This window comes from Halichoerus grypus, chromosome 7, assembly GCF_964656455.1.
Source record: "Halichoerus grypus chromosome 7, mHalGry1.hap1.1, whole genome shotgun sequence".
Lineage (NCBI taxonomy): Eukaryota > Metazoa > Chordata > Mammalia > Carnivora > Phocidae > Halichoerus > Halichoerus grypus.
Window position 1 is genome coordinate 128,592,979 of NC_135718.1, and position 17,757 is coordinate 128,610,735.

At 56.8% G+C, this 17,757-nt stretch overlaps 1 protein-coding gene across 2 annotated transcripts in view; it reads right to left on the minus strand.

Moving 5' to 3' along the window:
• SYT2 (synaptotagmin 2) overlaps positions 1–17,757 on the minus strand; it is a 103,840-nt gene that overhangs the window by 37,918 nt on the left and 48,165 nt on the right. The window contains exon 1 of one of the 2 annotated variants that reach the window (XM_036117170.2): positions 4,364–4,600. The exons of the other annotated variant lie outside the window; for it this stretch is intronic. The gene's annotated coding sequence lies outside the window, so the exon portion shown is untranslated. Of the gene's footprint in view, positions 1–4,363; positions 4,601–17,757 lie in introns of those variants that run through there. 2 annotated transcript variants of the gene reach the window in all.

Sequence of the window (17,757 nt, forward strand, 5' to 3'; positions counted from 1 at the left end):
CATGTCAAGAAAGAAAGCCTCGAAGGAATATCATGGTCTTGGGAGTAATATTTCTGTCTTTCTTTCTTCTGCTTTGTCTCTCTGTCCTCTGTCCCTTTCTCAAGCACATTTGGGTTTATTTTCTCACATTCTGGCTGTCCTGCACCCGCCTAGCGTGTCTGACCCAAAGAAGGAGCGTACAATAGCTGGCAAACGACCAGAGCTCTAGCCTGGGAATTACGGTCTCAGACACCGGGCAACCTCTGGCTAGTCTTGTCATTTCCTGGGACCTCAGTGTTCTCATCTGCAAAATGGGAGCGTCAGACTAGATGCTCTCAGAACCAGGTCAGAGGTGCTTTCCCATCGGCGACCCATGTCCTTTCTGCGGCCATCAAAGTCTATTGCCTCGTGCTCTCTGATTTTAGAAGAGCTGGAAAATATCTGCTTGGTGCTTAATGGGGAGAGTGGAAAGAGCACTGGATGAGGGCCCCCAAGTGCAGGCTCAGCGCCATCTCTGCTGCTTACGTGCCCTGTGATACTGGGCAAGGTGCTCCCCTTCGCCGAGTCTCAGTTTGCCCATAATCAAAGTCAGAGACTGGATGAGATGAACTGCACGGCCTCTTTCAGTGCCTCGTGCTGTGGTTCCACTCACCTAACACATGCCCAGGAGCGGAGATGCCTTTTCTCCAAGAAAGGGCTGTCATTTTACAGCCCTTTCCTGGTGACTAACCTTGAGTGGAAGGCTGTGCCGCACCCCCGGCTTGTATTCCCTCATCACCATCACCGGGAGCTTCCGTTAACCTCCCTGTTCTCGCTGACAGACTCACACTCTGCCTGCAGCCCCCTGTGGCTGAGCTTGCCCCTCCACAGGCCCTGTGACAAGGACCAGTGCATTCAAACTCCAGAAGCCCAAGCCAGCACACAGAGGGAGCAGGATGCGGGAGGCCAGGGGCACCCTCTCAGAAGCCTAGTGAAAGTGCACGACTGTGGGCTCTGCCCCACCCCTCCTTTAACCTCAGCCCCTCTTCGTGACAACACAGAGCCTCAAGAAGCCCATTGCTTGTGCAGCACCCAGTCCACACTAAGAACTCCCCATATTCCAGGAATTTTATAGAAGTTATTCCCATGTAATCTTCACAAGAACCCTAGGCGATAGGTAATTTTCTTCCCATTTCACAGATGAGATAACTGAGGCTCAGAGAGGTTAAGTAATTTGCCCAAATTCACACAACTAATAAGAGAGAGCCAAGATGAGAACCCAGGTCTGTCTACCTGCAAAGCCTTTGCTCTTAACCCTCAGCAGTCTTACTAAGAAAAGATGGCATCCCCTCTCCCCAGGTTGTCCCAGAACTGTGACCAAGGGCCAGTGAGAGCTGATGCCCAGATGATACCCACAGACCTCCTACCCCACCCTGCCCAACCTCAGTGAGGGCAGTGCCAACCGGGCCCAGAACCAAAAAGGGTTAGAAGGACCTTTGATTGATCTAAACCAATCTTTCACTTTGCAAATGAAAAAATGGAGGCCCGTGGATGGGACTTGCGTAAGGTCACGCAGTGAGTCCTGGCCCTGCCACCCCTCCACCCAGCCCACCAGTGCACCCCGCCTGGCCTGGCTCTGGGATCTGGGATCCTGAGAGTCCCCCCAAGGCCGAGCCAGTGCCTTTGCCAGCCCTTTCACCCCAGCCCAGGAGGGCCTCTGGCTCTTCGCCCCCGGGATCTAGTCTCAGCCTTCCCTGGGCTTCTGCGGGCTCATTCCTGGAAGGTTCAGGAAGTGGAGTCAAAGCCCCATGTGTCCTCGCCACGGAAGGGACCAGAGGCATGGCAGAAAGTGGGGAAGGGAGAGCTAGAGGCAAACAGGTGCGAGGTTATAGGAAAGTCAAGCAGGTTTTTTCTTTCACATGAAGTTTCTGCTGCAGAATGATGCTAATGGTGAGAGAGGGAGGGAGGGAGGGAGAGAGGCAGTGAGGCAGCACTGCTGCTCCAGGTCCATAGGGAAGCTCTGGAAGCCCAGGGGAGAGCCCAGGGCCCCGTCCGTCCGCGGAAGGCGCACCTGCTGCCACAGGCTTTCTTGTTATCATGACTAGCAGCGACCACTCACTGAGGACGCAGAGGGCTCAGCACTGGACGAGGGCTCAGCATTTTCCGAGCGTTTCTTGTTTAATCCTCACAACAATCCTAAAATACCACCACTATTTTCATTTCAACCGAGTAACTGAAGCTCAAAGATGTAAAATACTGTATCTTGTCAAGGTCACACAGCTAACTAACAACCAATAGAGCCCAGGGTCTCCGGAGGGTTCGCTCCAGGGCTGTGCAAGGCCTTGAAAGTGGCCCCTCCATGTAGAGTACTGAGTCTCCAGTGGTCTCGGCGCAGGGGACAGAAGTGTGCTCGAGGCAGGTGTGTACCACCTGTCCCCATCACCCAGCCAAGCCCCCTGCCGGCTGCTCAGACACCGGTCTAGAACCTCAGCCCCAGAACTGCAAGGTGGGAAGGGTCCCTGGGAAGTGATCTAGTTCAACCCTCTCGATGTACAGGTGGGGAGAGCAAGGAAGGGGCTTGCCCAAGGTCACACAAGGTCACACAAATTGGAGGCAGAGCCTGGAATTAAACTCATGCCTCCTGTCTTAAGCCAGGACTCTCCCCCAAACACCCTGAGGCCCAGTGAGAAGCTATGCTTCCATCCCAACTGCAGACAAAGCCAGAGTTCACCCGAGAAGGTGTGAGATTAGGTTTTCCTATGACAAAGGTTGTGTGGGGGGTTAGGGGCTATTGTAGTGGAGATCTCTCTAAACAGAGAGAGGACCTTTCTAAACATGATTCCTTCAGATCACCCTTGTCTGAGGTGGATGCAGCCCCGTCTAGAGCCAGGGGCCAGACAGCATGACCTTGGGGGGTCCTTGACATCCCCCTTTGGCCTATGGGACTCCTATCTGTCACTGGGAATCTCTCCCCAGGGAAGGCTCTACCCCCTGCAAGGAGGATGTGTGGCGCTGGGAAGCCAGACATTCTCACAGCCGTACTGGAAATTTTAAAAGTGGGAAGAGATGATGGATGAGCAGGCTGAGGGTCTCAAGGCCCTGCTGACTTTCTCAGGGGGCGGGGAGCCACAGTTTCCCCAGACGCTAGGTCACAGGAGGAATGCAGCTGGTGAAGCTGCACCCCACCCCTTCCTTCCATTGGCCTCCCCTGCATGCTGGGGCCTGCGGGTGTCAGACCTGGGAGACTTCAGATACCCAAAGCTCCAAAATCCCATTCCACAGATGAAGAGACTGAGGTTCAGAGGGCTAAGTGAGTTGTCCAAGGTCACAGGCTGGGTCAGAATGGAAGCTTCCTGACTTCCCCTGGAACGCTGGGTACACAGCTCCACACTGCCACCCCTTCCCCAGGAAGCGAGAGCTGAGCTCCCCGCAGAGAGGCCTTCCATCAAAGGCATGAATTCCTAGGCGCCAAAGCTAGGGACAGGCACCCAGGGGGCTGGTTCACCTGACCACCCTGCCCCCCACCTCGTCGTCCCCATTCCTGACTGGGGCACCAAGTGTCTCCATCTTCGTGAGGTTCAGAGAGGTGCAACAGCTTGTCCAAGGTCACACAGCACACTGAATAGAGCGTGCCCTCCTACTGCCCTGGTGCCCCTTCCCCAAACCCACCCCGATCTCTCCAAGCTTTGCTGCTTGCCAGAATCCTTAGGACCCCGCTTCCTCCAACACACCGAGCCGCGGCGCTCGTTGGAGTATGAAAAAGTTTCGAGGAGAGGAAGGGGCGAAGATGCCGCCTACCCATCCCAGCCCCGGACCGCTGCGGCAGGGCGGGGGGCGCGGAAGGGAAGCGAGCTCCGCGCCCCGCCAGTGTCCCCAGCGCGTCCCGCTCTGCGCCAGGGGGCTCCCGAGCTCCGCGCGGGGCGCTTCGGCTCAGCCTCACTGCGGCGGGGTCCCACGCGCCCCGCACCCACTTTTCACTGTACACCCACTTCATCGGCCTCCCCCGCACCCCCTCCCGCCGTTCCCCGCTCGCCCCGGGTGCCCGCGCGGCTGCACCGCGGCCTCTCTCGCCTTCTCCCAGCGCGCGTCCCGGGCTGCCCGCGAGGAGAAGCAGGGCAAGGGCGAGGGGTTCCCGGGATAATTCAGGACACCTCCCCCGGGACCGACCGGGTGGTTCCGACGCAAGTGGATTTCCGGAGCCCACTCCCCCACCGCGGGCTCCGTCCCGCACTTAGTTTACCCGGCTGTGAGCGCCGAGCCCAGAAAGTCAGAGCGTCCCAGGTTAGCGACCCTGCATCCGCCCGCGCCCCAGGCCCTCCCGGGTGGCCGCGGGTGGTCGGCGCGCGGCTGCGCTCGGGACCACGCGTTGCCCTCGCAGGGTGTCCCCGCCCGGGGCGGCTCTTACCGGGGACGTCCGTGCGCGGTGCGGCGTGAGCTCGCCCGGAGGGCAGAGCGCGGGGACGGCCGGGGTCTCGAAGTCGCGGTCCCCTCTCCCCACTTCGCGGCCGGCCGGGCCGCTGCGGCTCTCCTCCCGCCCGCCGGCTCCCGGCTCGCCGGCTCGCCCGCGCTCTCTCTCTCTCTGCGGTAGTAACGGCCCGATCCCGCTCCCCCCGCCCGCCAATTGAGATGCTCCTCACATCCGCCTGCACGCAGCGCGTGCCGGCCCCTCCGAGGGCGATCCCCGCAAACCGCGGCGCAGGGCCCCCGCCCCGGCAATCCCCACCCCGGGGAGGCCGCCCCTGCACGCCCCGCGCCCCCCTGCTCCGGGCCGGACCGCCGGTGGGCGGGGAGGGAGGGGCGACAGGGGAGGGGAGGTGTGTGCGAGGGAGGCGCGGCGTGCGGGAAAGGGGTTCGACCCGGCGCGCCCCTAGTGAAGTTTGCGGTGGGTGGGGCCGACCTGGGGTCCCCGGAGCCCCGCGGGGCGATGCGGAGGAGTCCCCTCCCGCCCCGTGCCCTCCTGCGACACTCCCCACCCCACCCGCGCCACCCACGAGCTTTACGAGCCTCTCGGGAGCGGGGATTGGCTAGGGGAGGGGCGCGGGGAGGGGGATCGCTGCGCGGTCGGGAACCGGCTAGCGGGTAGGAGGGAGCCGATTTGCTTCAGGGGATACGGATGAAGGCTTTCCTGAGTCGGGAACGAAGAGAAAAGGGAGGGAGAAGAGGAATGATAGAGACAAAAGGCAGAGAGCGGAGGGGAAGGGGCGGTGGGGGTGTCTGGCCCGGAGAGCTCGGACAGCGCGCAGCCCCCCAGCTTCAGTGCAGGAGGCTGAAGTAGGGACGGGCGCTCGGGGCTCTCCTCCCGCCTCTAGGGAAGGGGAGGGGCCCTGGGGAGAGAGGAGGAAGTGTGCGCTGCGCTGGACCTGGGCCTGGCTCCCAGGTAGGAACCCACCGAAAGGGCTCCGGCCAGAAGGACCCAGGGCCTCCCCACTTGCCACAACTCAGCTTTCTTCCTCTTGGGGAAGGCCAGGCCTCAACCCTCCCAGAGCAGGGGGAGGACCAGGCATTGCCGGGACTCACAGGGCAGGAGGGGCGGGGAGGACTGTGAGCCAGGGTAGGGCTCCTGTGCCTCGGGTTCACCCTTGTGCCTCCTCCTCAATGCCCGACACTCACCCACTAAGACCTCAGGACCCCAGCTCAACCCTGTGCAGTTTCTGCTGGTGTGGGGCCACCACCTATCCCTGGACCTTCCCAGCCCCACCCCACCCCACCCCTGCCCTCATCCCCCCTGACTCCTCCTCCTCCTCCGCTTCCTCCCGCTTGCTCCTGTACTTCATACCCAGACTCAAGAATCCAGTTTGGGGTTTGACCCAGGAGGTGATCCCCCCCCCAAAAAAATCCCGTATGTGTCGGGGAGGGCCTCCCCCGGAGCTTTCCAGGGCTTCTTATCTCCACAGAGTCTGAGGAACCCTGGGAATTCCCAATACCTGCAGACTCCCCTCTCCCGGGCCCAGCCCCCTGACATCGACATCACCCCAGAGCCCGGCCACTGCAACGCTGCGACACCCGCTGCTTCTTGCTGGGCTGGAGCCTCTCTCTAGAACAGCAGCTGGCTAGTCAGGGCCCCTGGGCGGCAGAAATCGCTGACTCGGGGATTTATAGGCTGCAAGCGCGTGGGGGCGTGTGTGCTACCCACGGACCCGGCTGGGGCCGCACATCGCTGTGGGGAAGGGGTGTGGGGGGGCTGTGTGTGTTTTAGGTGTGAGCTAGGGGACAAAACAGAGGCCCCGAGACTCTCTGGTCAGCTCTGCTGACCTCTCACCATCCTTCAGATGGAAAAGGGGACCGACCATCAAAGCCTCAAGGTCAGATGCTGGACCGGAGGACAGCAGGGATTTCCCCCCACAGCACCACAGCCCCGGACCACAGGGCTGCTGGCCTCCTACACTGCGGGGGGGGGGGGGGGGGGGGGCTTGTCACTTGGCTGCTCCTCTTCTGGGGGAAGAAATGCTTCTCTTTTGAGATCCACCAAAGGCTTTTTTGCCAGGAGGAGGGAGAAAAGGGCTGAAAGTTCAGCGGGCTGGATGGGGCATAGACGAGATGTCCCGAGACACCGGGAAAGCAGATGCCTTGATGACTGCAATGGAGTCCTGCTTGGATGCTGGGGGATGGATGACAGGAAGCCCCTGGCTCCTTCTGGTAAAAGGGATGAAAAGACATCTGAGTCTCACTCAAAGCTGCTGCCAGTTAAATTGGGTCTAATGTCAGAAAATTACGCATTTATTTAGGACTATGTCTGCTCCTTATGAAAATACCTGTGTTTAATGTATAAGCTTCCTCCTGGGGGAGTGGGATTCTGATAGGGTAGGGAAGGATTAGGTGACATTTGCACAGGCAGGGGGCTGGCTGGGTCAAGATGGGGAGGTGGGAGCAGTGTGGTCCCTTGAGAAAAGCTAGCTTCGGTTTGCTCAGAGCCCCTAGGGCCCCAGAGGGGCAACCCCACCACACCCTTCCTAGGGTGGTAACAACAGCTTATATCTTTGATTTTACTTGATCCTTTTAAGCAATCCCGGGAGAAAGCAAGGCAAGGAAGGGACAATTCTTCATTCCACCGAGGTATAGGAAGCTCCCAAAGGGTGAGTGACTCACCCAAGTACCTGGGTTGTTTTGGTGGGGAGTTAGGGCATGGAGCTGGGTCTTGTGACTTCACATGCTGACCCTCCTCTAGTCTTCATGAGCTGGTTGCATAGCTAGAGCTGTGGCCTCTTCCTCAGGAGCTCCTTACAGTTACCCCTCCTACCACCTTCTTTTTTTTTTTTTTTAAGATTTTATTTATTTATTCTACAGAGAGAGACACAGCGAGAGAGGGAACACAAGCAGGGGGAGTGGGAGAGGGAGAAGCAGGCCCCCCACTGAGCAGGGAGCCCGAATCGGGGCTCCATCCCAGGACCCTGGGATCAGGACCTGAGCTGAAGGCAGACGCCTAACGACTGAACCACCCAGGCGCCCCTCCTACCACCTTCTTGTAGACATCTCTAGATGTGGCCCCTGCTCACCCTCCAGCTCTGCCTGGCACCCCCCATTCCCTTACCCTCTGAGCTCCAACTGCAGGTCTGGAAAGGGCTGTGCTCTTCCCTGCCACCGAGCCTTTGCACATGCTGTCCTCTGGTGGAGGACACCGTCCTCTCTGCCCCATGTCACCACACCAACTCCCCTCTGTACTGCCTGCCAGTCTCAGCTCCCTGGCGCCTCTCTTGTGTACCCTGTGCTTCTTGTCTGTAGCACTTGTCACCCTTGCCATTTCCTGCTAAAAACTTTCCCCCCACTAGACCGTAAGCTCCAGGAGGGAAAGGACCCCCTGCCCATCTAGCTGGTGCAGAGTCAGCACCCAATAAATCTTAGTGGTTCTGAGGCTCAGTGTCCTCAAATCCTGGCACTGCCACTTGTGCCCTGTGCTGTGTGACCTTGGGTAAATTACATAACCTCTCTGAGCCTCAGCTTTCTCAACTGGGGATCTTAATTATAAAATAGGGTTAGCACAAGGATTAAAGGGATAACGAATGTAGAGAGACTAACACAGTGCCGTTCCTGGCATATCCGTGTTAAAGAAATAAAGGTTGTAAAGAAATACAAAAGAAATGAGGGTTGCAGGAATAAAGGAATGGCCCATATTCCTCTGCTTCCAGCCTCCTTCCTGGGGTGCTCAGTGAATCTCCTCGCCTCGCCTCGCCTCCCCAGGCTCCCAGGACATAGATGGCAGAGGCAGTGGCCCCTTCCCTCACCACCCAGGCTTTGCCTTCCAGCCCAACATGGATTCTCTGCTCTGACCCTGTGTTGGCTTCAGGGGTTGGCACAACCCAGCTCCGCTTGGAGCTTGGTGGCAGACATGGCAGAGCCCAGCGGGGGGCAGCAAGGGAGCTTCCTTCGTGATCTGTATCAGCATCTCCCAGAAAATCATCTCCGACTAAGTCCGCAAACTAAAACAAGTGCCCTCACCTCCCTTCCGATGAGATGGCAATGCTTGGGCTCTTCCTACACAGAAATTCTGGAGCTGCCCCGGAGCTCTGGGCTCTAGTCCAACGCCGCAGGATCAGGCTCCTGTGGCCCATATGTTTCCTGGGCCCGTGGATGGAGGGCCATTTTGGGAAGAGGTGTCCTGAAGAGGACTTTGCAGTCTCCCCAGGCTGGCTTCCTGTTGCTGTTCGGATGTCTTCCCTTCTATGGGAGTGACCTGGGCCTTCCTGGAAGCTAGTGCTGAGGAGGTTGACAGCCCCTCTCCCCCCACCCCTGTTCCACGAGCAGCCCCACAGCTGGTACCCTGGAGAAGCAGCTGAAGGCAGGCTTGCTGGAAATCCCCATCCCACAGCCCAAGCCCAGGCTGACTGAGAGGGGGGAGAGAGGGGAGGAGCAAGGAGAAGAGGCTGCTTGAAAAGCCAACCTAGCTCTTCGCCTTGACCAAGTTCCCTCCCCACTTCAGACCTGTCCAGACAAAATAATGACTCTCGGTTCTTCCCTTCCAGAAATGCAACTGGATTTCTGCAAAGAGCTTCTAAATCCTGCAGCCACTACCAAGACCGTGGCTAGTGCTAACGGAGCCCCACTGCTCCTCTTCCCCCCTCGCCACCCCTGCCCCCCTCAGCTTCACTGAGCAATCAGAGCGGTGGTTTCTAGTGTTTGTCAGGGGCCATAAGACTTGGAATCATGGATCTTCACAGCAGTCCTAGGTGACAGGGGGGAAACTATGCTGGGTGAAAACACAGGCTCTAGCTGTTTGACCTTGGGCAAGTTTCTCAACCTCTCTGCGCCTCATCTGTAAACTAGGAACAAAAATGGTATCCATCTTATACAATCATTGTGAATATTGCATGAGTCAATACATGTGAGAAACTTAGAACGATGTCTGGGACATAATAAGTAGTTAGTACGTGTTAGCTCTTATTTTTATATTATCTCTATTTTGCAGGTGAGGAAACTGATAAAAATAGCTACTGTTTATTGAGTCCTACTCTGTGCTAGGCAGTTTATATGTCGTCGGGGGTGAGAAGTCCAGGATGGGTTACAGCCAAGAACCATCTGCACCCACTAAACCTGAGGAGTGTGCTGACATCCCTCTTCTGGAGTATTTATTTGCATCCATTGGTTTACATGGGGCTACAGAGTGGTACCCTAGGGAAGCTTGAACTGCGCCTAAAATGGGCTCCAGACATATGGAAACATATCCGGCAGACTTTAAATAGACGTTTCTGATAAATAAATTGTCAAAAAGAAGGAATACAGCCGACAAAATGAGCCAGACCCCACAACAGGGCTTGCAGTTCAGAAGGAGGGACCCTCCAGGTTGGATAGAGTGGCTGGCACTCGACCTCGCCTGACTCAGTGGTCTGGAGAGAAAAAGAGCTGTGTGTAAACCGAAGGGAGGTCTCAAGAGCTGACTTCCGAAATCTAACACTTCAGGCTCAGGCCACCCTGCCCCTCAAATGAGTATTTTACCACGAGGGGGATACTGTTCTCACTCTCCCTTTTGAAAGAGCCTGCCGGGCCGGGAAAGATGGAGAGCCTGGGCTGCGGGGCACATCAGCAGGAACGGGGAGAGGTTGCAGAGCCGCTGGGACAGTGGCGGTGTGGGGAACGAGACACTGACAGCAGGGGCAGCCCAGACCCATGAGGCGGCTTGCGTGCCAGTGGGCTTCAGGAGGCCCCCACACATATGCTGGCCAAGGCAGATTCGGGGGACTAGACTTCCTGCAGGTGCGTGGAGCTGCTGCGGAGCGGGTACTAGGACGCTAATGACGGTGATGGCCGTGGGGACAGGAAGCACACACGGGGCGAGCGCTCTGTGCCAGGCACTGTTTTAGGTGTTCAATATGAACTTACTTAACTCAGCCACCTTAGGAACGAGGATCATTCTTATTCCCAGTTTACAGACAGGAAAACTGAGGCAGACAGAGGTAAAGTATGTGCCCAAGGTCATGCAGCGAGGAAGTGGAAGATGCAGGATTTGAATTCTGATTTTCTGCTTCTGAGGCCATGCTCTAAACTCCTCTGCCGTATGCCTTGCCAATCAATAGCAAGTGCCCTCATTCCTAACCAAAGCTGGACAGGGTTGGGGATGCTGGGTCCTCCATAAGCTTTACAAAGACCTTATGAAATTGGTGTTTGTCCCCATTTCACAGCTGAGTAAAGTGAGGCTCAAAAAATGCAAATGATTTGTCCAAGTTCACATAGCTGGGAAGTGCCAGAGCCTGTGGGGCCCTCACGCTCATCCACCTCCTGGGGTGTGATGTGACTTGTCCAAGACCACCCAGCTAACTCCGGTCTCTCAGGCTGCTATAAATTCAGTCCCGGTCTTACTGTCACAAGAGAACAAATCATCTCCATGTCCCCCATTTTCCTGGACATGAGGAAGGAGTCCGAGTGCTCTCTAATCTCAGGCCAGACATTAAGAACAGATGTTTGGCAGGGGACCCTGAGGAAGAAAAGGGACTTGGGTCAGAGGATCTTCCCAGAGAATTCAGGAAGCCAACATAGTCAACTCCCATAACCGTGGGTGTGTAAACTGCAGTCTGAGGAACTCTGTTTACCTGGGCAAGCCTCACGCTTCCAGGTCAGCCTGCCCACCTGCAAGCAGGGATTTTAGCGGGCCTAAGACAATCACCAAAGGGGCCTCGAGTTTGCACAAGGTGTCATTTCTGTCGCCATCTACTGGTCAGAGCGTATATATAAAGGACACAGCATGTGTGTGTATTCCTTCTAGTGTGACTTTGGTCTAGTCGGTCTTTGGAATTTTATTTATTTATTTGTCAGAGAGGGAGAGAGAGCACAAGCAGGGGGAGCAGCAGGCCAAGGGAGAAGCAGGCTCCCCACTGAGCAGGGAGCCTGATGCAGGGACTCAATCCCAGGTCCCTGGGATCATGACCTGAGCGGAAGGAGGGAGCGACTTTACCCCACACAGGTGAGGGCGCCGTGCAAGGCCTGGAAGGAGGGTGGTGTCAGCAACAGTGAGCTCAGCGGCCACACTGGACAGAGAAGAGGCGGGCCACTGCCACAGGTAAGTGAGAGATAGATCCTGGCCTGGACAGAGAGCACAGGGGGAATGAAGAGGAAGGGTGACATGCTGGTGACCAGGAGTGCAGGGTAGGGGAGAGGAGTCCAGGATGCCTCTGGTCTCTGGCTTGTGTGTCACCACCTTCCAAGATGGCAGAGTCATTCACTAAGAGAGGTAGCCCCCCCAAGGGGGGATGCGGGGGGTGGGGGGATGTGGGTTGTGAGTTCATTTGCTGGTATGCTCCGTGGGGAACCTGGGCTAGATTCAGGAGGTGTCCAGTAGGCACTTGGAAATGTGGGCCTGGAGTTCAGGAAGGAGGCTTAGACAGGAGATATGCCTTTGGAAGTCACTGATTCATAAATTATAGAGAAAACTTAGCTCTGAAGATGCTAATAACCCAGTGAGTGGCAGTGACTGGATTTGATCCCCAACTGTTGGATTGCTATGCTGATTACTTCTCCCACCTCAGCACATTCCTAGCTATCAACAGTTACTACTTTTCAGGTGTAAGTTTCCATTCCGATATTATTCTACCCATTTTACAGAACTGGAAAGTTGAGGCATATGTTTAGATAAGCCACACAAGTTGATTATAGAGTCTGAAGTAGTGTCTGTCACAGCCATTCAGCCGGAACTATCTCTGGGAGAGCCGCTTCCTCCGCGGAGCTGGTGGCAGCTGATGCCCACAGAAGGGATGTCACTGGAGAGAGAACACCCCTCACCCCTTTGCCTTGAGTGAGTGGCATCTCAGCTCAGAAGGACAGTTTGGAAGTTTGGCTTGCTGGGGAGAAGTGGGCATGTGTCAAGGGCTGTTGTGGTGGCGAAGGAGGACCTCATGGGCCGTGCATATGTGGGGACGACAGGGAGTGTTAGGGGGTTCAGCCTCCAACTTCACTGTTCTCCCAGGATCCACCACACAGACCCCCTAAGCTTTTCATCTCTCACTCTCCTTCGTTGGCTGGCACCTGCCCTTTTGCGGGAGACCCGTCCCAGATCAATCTGTCTTCCCTGCTTTCTGCATCCTTGACAATAGATTAGCACCGGGTGACAGGAGTCAGTCCCCCTGCGATGGTGGGATGGCTGGAGCCCCGGGGCCACCTGCTGCAGTGTGGTGCTTCTCAACGTCTCCATCCATCCGTCACCTGAGGAGCTTGAAAGAAAGATGGCCGGCGCCCCGGAGATTCAGATTCAATTAGCCTGGGAGGGGCCCGGGCATCCATCATTCTCTGTGTAGACAAGGGTGCGAACGGACTGCCTCAGAACCAGTCTTCCCCTGTGGCTTCAAAGTCAGACCTGGAGTCTCCGCTCTGCCTTAATATTAATGGTGCGACTTGGATGAATGACTTAAACTCTCTGAGTTCTGTTTCTTTCTCTGAAGGAAGGTTCAGAGCCAATCCACCCAAGGTAACACATATAAAGGCAAGGCACCATGCCTTGAGCTTGGGCTACCCCCTTTGATACCTGTCGCTCTGCCCCCCACTTCCAGCTCCCTTAGAGTTTGGGATCTCCTCCTCAGGGAGCCTTGCGAGAAGTCCTCCAGCTCAGCAACCCGTGGAAAATAGGTCCCTCCCCAGTGGTTTTAGCTGGCTCTCCATGTGTGGCTGGACACCTCGGTGCCATTACCTTAACTGAAAACCCTGCGCATCACCCTTTTCCAGCAGCAGCGGCCAAAAGGCTGCTCTCTGGCCATCATGGTCCCTCCTAAACTGGCCCCATGTGATCATTCCAGCCCCCTGGCTCTGCCCCCAGCGCCAACTCTCCTGAGCCACCCAGCCGTCCACACCCTCCCCGTGTCGATCTCCCTGCACGTATTCACACAGTCAACTGCAGCAGCTCTCGGTGTCCCTCAGAGCCCCCTCCCACCCACCCAGACACCTCCTTTTCCCTCGTGGCTCCAGTCCTCCCCGGCTGGTCCTCACGGACACACGGTTCAGTGCTCCATTGCACGCTCTCTGCGCGGTTCTCTGGTTGCTTCACAGGAAACTGTAAACTCGGGGAGGTGGGGGCTCATCCTTGCAGTTCAGTCTAGCCCAGTTCTGGGCGCATGGTAGGTGCTTCATCAGTGCGGACTGTTCACCTCGGGGGAGGGGGCAGTCAGAAAGAGACCGGAAGTTTTTCACCCAAGACTTTCCCCTGAGATTGGGAGCGGGGAGTGGGGGATATCTTCAAGCCTGCCTCAAAGAAACTCTAGCCTCAGTTTCCAGATGGGGAAACAGAGACTGGGTGCTAGAGTCCCGGATGGAGGCTGGGGCTCCTCAGGTCGGCCTGCTGCTCTGGGTAAGCCATGTCATGTGACCCTGTCACCATACCTCCTGGGCCACCACAGTCATTATTTGTACATCTTCTCTTCTCCCCCTGAGGAGGAGGTGCTGGTCTAGGAGGCTGGGAACCAGGGTTCTGGGTCTGTCCCTGTGTGACCTTGGCTGAGTTATTCTCTCTCTGGGGTGACGTCTCAAAGCCCTGGAAATCCTATGTCTTTATCAGAGGGTCACTGAGGTAATGGATGGCCATGGGCCTTTCGGTGTCCTGGCAGCCTACTTTCAGCCAGTTCTCCACCCCCCACCCCCCCAGGGTCCCCCTCTCCCTCCCACTCCAGGCCCCAAACAGGGGAAATTAATTGCGTGTTCAAGTCTCTCCCTTTGCCCAGCCATAGCCGAGCTTACTGGGGAAATTAGGGTGACACTGGTGCAAATAATGGAGTGTCTTTCCCAAAACGATCTTCAGGCCCTGTTGCTTTAGCTGCTGCTTAAATGGATGAGCTAATTAATTTAACTAATTGTTCCTGAGGACTCATATTTTCAGTCACGTGACCTAAAGGCACATTCTCCCAGGAAGGCCACTCTGCTGCCCACACTCCCTGTTGGACCAGGTTTTGGCAGAGTCCGTGATAGCCGTCCCCACCCTTCGTGCTCTGCGCTCAACCCAACCCCGGATCTTTAAGGGACCAGGACTCCTTCCTCCAGCCTCTGTCCACACGCAAAACCTAGGGCACCCTCGCCAATTCATTCATCCATTCAACAACTTTGTGTTAGTTGCCTACCTCATGTGTCAAACACTGGTCTCGGTATTGAGGAATCAGTGATGAGTAAGAGCAGACAAGGCTGTGCCTCACGGGGTGTTCAGTCTACTTAGGGATATGACACTAATCATATGACCGCAAACACACACACACACACACACACGTCAGATCTATGCTATAGTCAGTACTATGAAGGGATGTGAGATGGCACTATACACTCTAATAGACAGACTTCGTGGGGAGATCAAGGACGGCTTCCTGGAGGAAGCGGCCCTTGAACTGAAGCTTGAAACTAACCAGAGAGGAGGGAGGGAAGTGCATTCCAGGCAGAGGGAACAGCTACTTCACAATCCAGGTAAGAGACTGGCTGGACCAGAGTGTGGGAGAGGGACAGAAGTGGAGGGTTTTGAGAGAGAAGGGACTGGCTTTGGTATGGGGTTGGATATGAAGGGATAGGGAGGGGAAGCATTAATAATAACTCCTAAGCTTCTGGTCTGTGCTGCCGGCGGGCTGGGGATGTCACTCACTGGGACAGAAAACCCCAGAGTCAGGCCAGGCGTGGGCAGCGGGTATAAGCACGAGCCGGGTGCTGGGATACCTCTGAGGCACCCAAACGGGGATGTTGAATGTGCAGATGATAAACCCGCGGGTCTCAGAGGAGCGGGCTGGGCTGGAGGTGCGCGTCTGTGCGTCACCTACTGAGGGGTGGGGGTTGACACTGCAGGGTGTGGTCGGTCAGATAACAGTCCTGGGCACGGCTTGACTGGCCCCAGACTGCAGCCCTGCAAGACGACAGATGTGAGCACGTGCCCCGTTTTCACGATGTCATCTGGTTCTCTTTTCCTGTCTCAGAGTCACGTAAGTTTCCTGTTTCCTTTATCTACTGATAAACTGACAGCTGCGCGTGTGCCCGAGACTCTCCCCGTGACAAGGGAGCACTGCGATCATTCACAAGGGACACGACTGCTCAGCTGTGCACTGTGCTGGGTCTTTCCGTGTTTTCACTCACTGGGCCTCTGAGATCGAGACTCCTAGCCTTGCTTTTCAGAGTAGGATGCTGGGGCTCACGCGTTCCCAGGATCAGGCCTGCGTGACGTGTTCTCACTCCGTGTGTCTCCCCAGAAGAGGAGGGTATGTGCCGGAGGATCTGAGAGACCCTGGGAGCGCCGGGGCCAGAAGATTCCGTTCCTAGTTTCCTTCAGCTGGTCCCGGGCAGATGCAGGTAGGGAGGGCACAGGGGCCTCTGGGAGGTGGGGGGGTAGGAAGTGCTGGGCCAAACAGGGGAGAGGTCTGGGCCGGTGCCTTCCTGGTCAGAGCAGCAGGGGGAGACTGAGGCAGGGAGTCAGGACCAGAAAGCGTGGCTTGTGCGCCCAGAGGAGGCGGTGCCAGTGAGAGGGGGAGGCAGGGTGAGAGAAGTGAGCCCGCACACGGGCGCGGCAGCGGAAACGGGCAGGCTGGCTTAGGGTGGTGCAGAGGGCTCCAAACCTGAGGGCGAAGGGGCTCCCCCCACGTCCCGCCCACCCCGCCCCCTGCGCACGCTGGGGGCTTCATTGTCAGTGGGAGATGGGGGTAGGACCCAGTCTTATTGGGGCTGTGGAGGGCCTGGGAGGGGGCTTGGCAGGACAGAGGCTGGGAAGTCCCCCTGCACTGCTAAGAGGCAGAGGGGCAGGTATTCCCAGCACGGGGTCCTGCGGCTCCTGGTCGGCTGGGACGAGGGACTGCGAGGGAGAGGCGGGCTATGAAACATACATGCGTGCGTGCAGGTGCGTGCACACACACGTACACACGCACGTACACATGCGCACACACACGTACACCCACGCGCGGGCTATGAAACACATGCGTGCGTGCAGGCGCGTGCGCGCACACATACACGCACACACACGTACACACATACGCGGGCTATGAAACACATGCGTGCGTGTAGGCGCACACACACACACGTACACACACGTACACACACACACCCCAATCGGGGTAGTCAGTGGAGGAGGTCAGCCATAACCCAGGGGCTGAACTGATCATAGCTGTATGACTCCAGGGCAAACCGAATCCTCTCTGGATCTCTGTATCTTCGGCTCCCAAGGGCTTCTTCTGCTCCCCTGTCTCCCTGACGCTGCTTTTTATTCTAGACCCAGAGCAGGAGCGGTGCCATCCTCTGTCTAGGCATTTGGCCCCTCCCTCCCGCTCCAGGGCCCTGAGGGCCTGAGACTTAAAGCCAAGAGTGGGAGGGTGCCAAGACCCAGGGACTTGGCCTGGGTTTGAGTCCCAACTGCTGCTTCCTAAGTGGACAACCTTGGGGAAGAGTCTTGAACCTTTCTGAGCTCATGTGTCATCTCTAAAAGCAGAAAATGACACTTCTTTCAGCAAGGATGTTGCGAAGCTTTGAGGGCTACCCAGCACGTTGGCTTGTGTGCATGTAGAGGGCCAGTCACAGCCATCAATGGGAGGCCCCTTTGCTTTTCTGCTTCGCTGTCCACAGCCCCAGCTCCTACTCCCTGCAGGGACTCCCTGTCCTTCATCCTTGATGACCCCGCCTCTGGCTGCACATTTTAGCAGTGGGCTACGTGAGGAAGAGCCCTTCCCACTGTTTGTACATCTTTAGGAGTTATCAAGGACTTCCTTAGCTTGAACTATAATCTTTTGCTGGAGCTTCCACTGCTGGTGAGAGTGGAGCTGCCCAGAAGGGATGGTGGTCCTCCGGCTCTCTGAGGACAGCCACTGGGGCCCCCCCAGGGTGGCCTGTCTATCTACCGGGCTCCCTGCATCCTTCTTCCACCGTTTCCCATCCTGGCCAAATTCTTCCAGACAAGATCTGGTCTGTCTGTCCTTCTTGAAATGGGATATCCAGAGAGGTTCAACAGACCCTAAATATGAGCCAGTGAGGCCAAATTCCAGCGGTCAGACTTTGGCAGAGCCCTAGATAAAAGGGATGGTTACATTTCTTTCCCATGGATGTACCTCCTATGACCATTTATAATTTGCTCCCGATCAAGTCAAGAGGCAGATGTTTACATAATTTATCATCTTATCTGGAGATGTTCTGAAGTGTGACCCAGACCCAAATGAGATTTCTGGTCAGCGGCACAGAAACCTTTTCATCAGCCTCGAGCAGAGCTGGTCCAAACACACGCACACGGGAAGCACGCTCACCACAGTCTGAGGGCAACCCACCAGAGGAGTCCCCACAGCAGGCTTCGGAAGTGATGCTCAGGACCCGGGCAGGGCCTCCTTGCCCACCCATAAGTCTGTCCCCTCCCAGGCAGACCTGGAGCCCACTTCCCTGGAAGAGGGATGG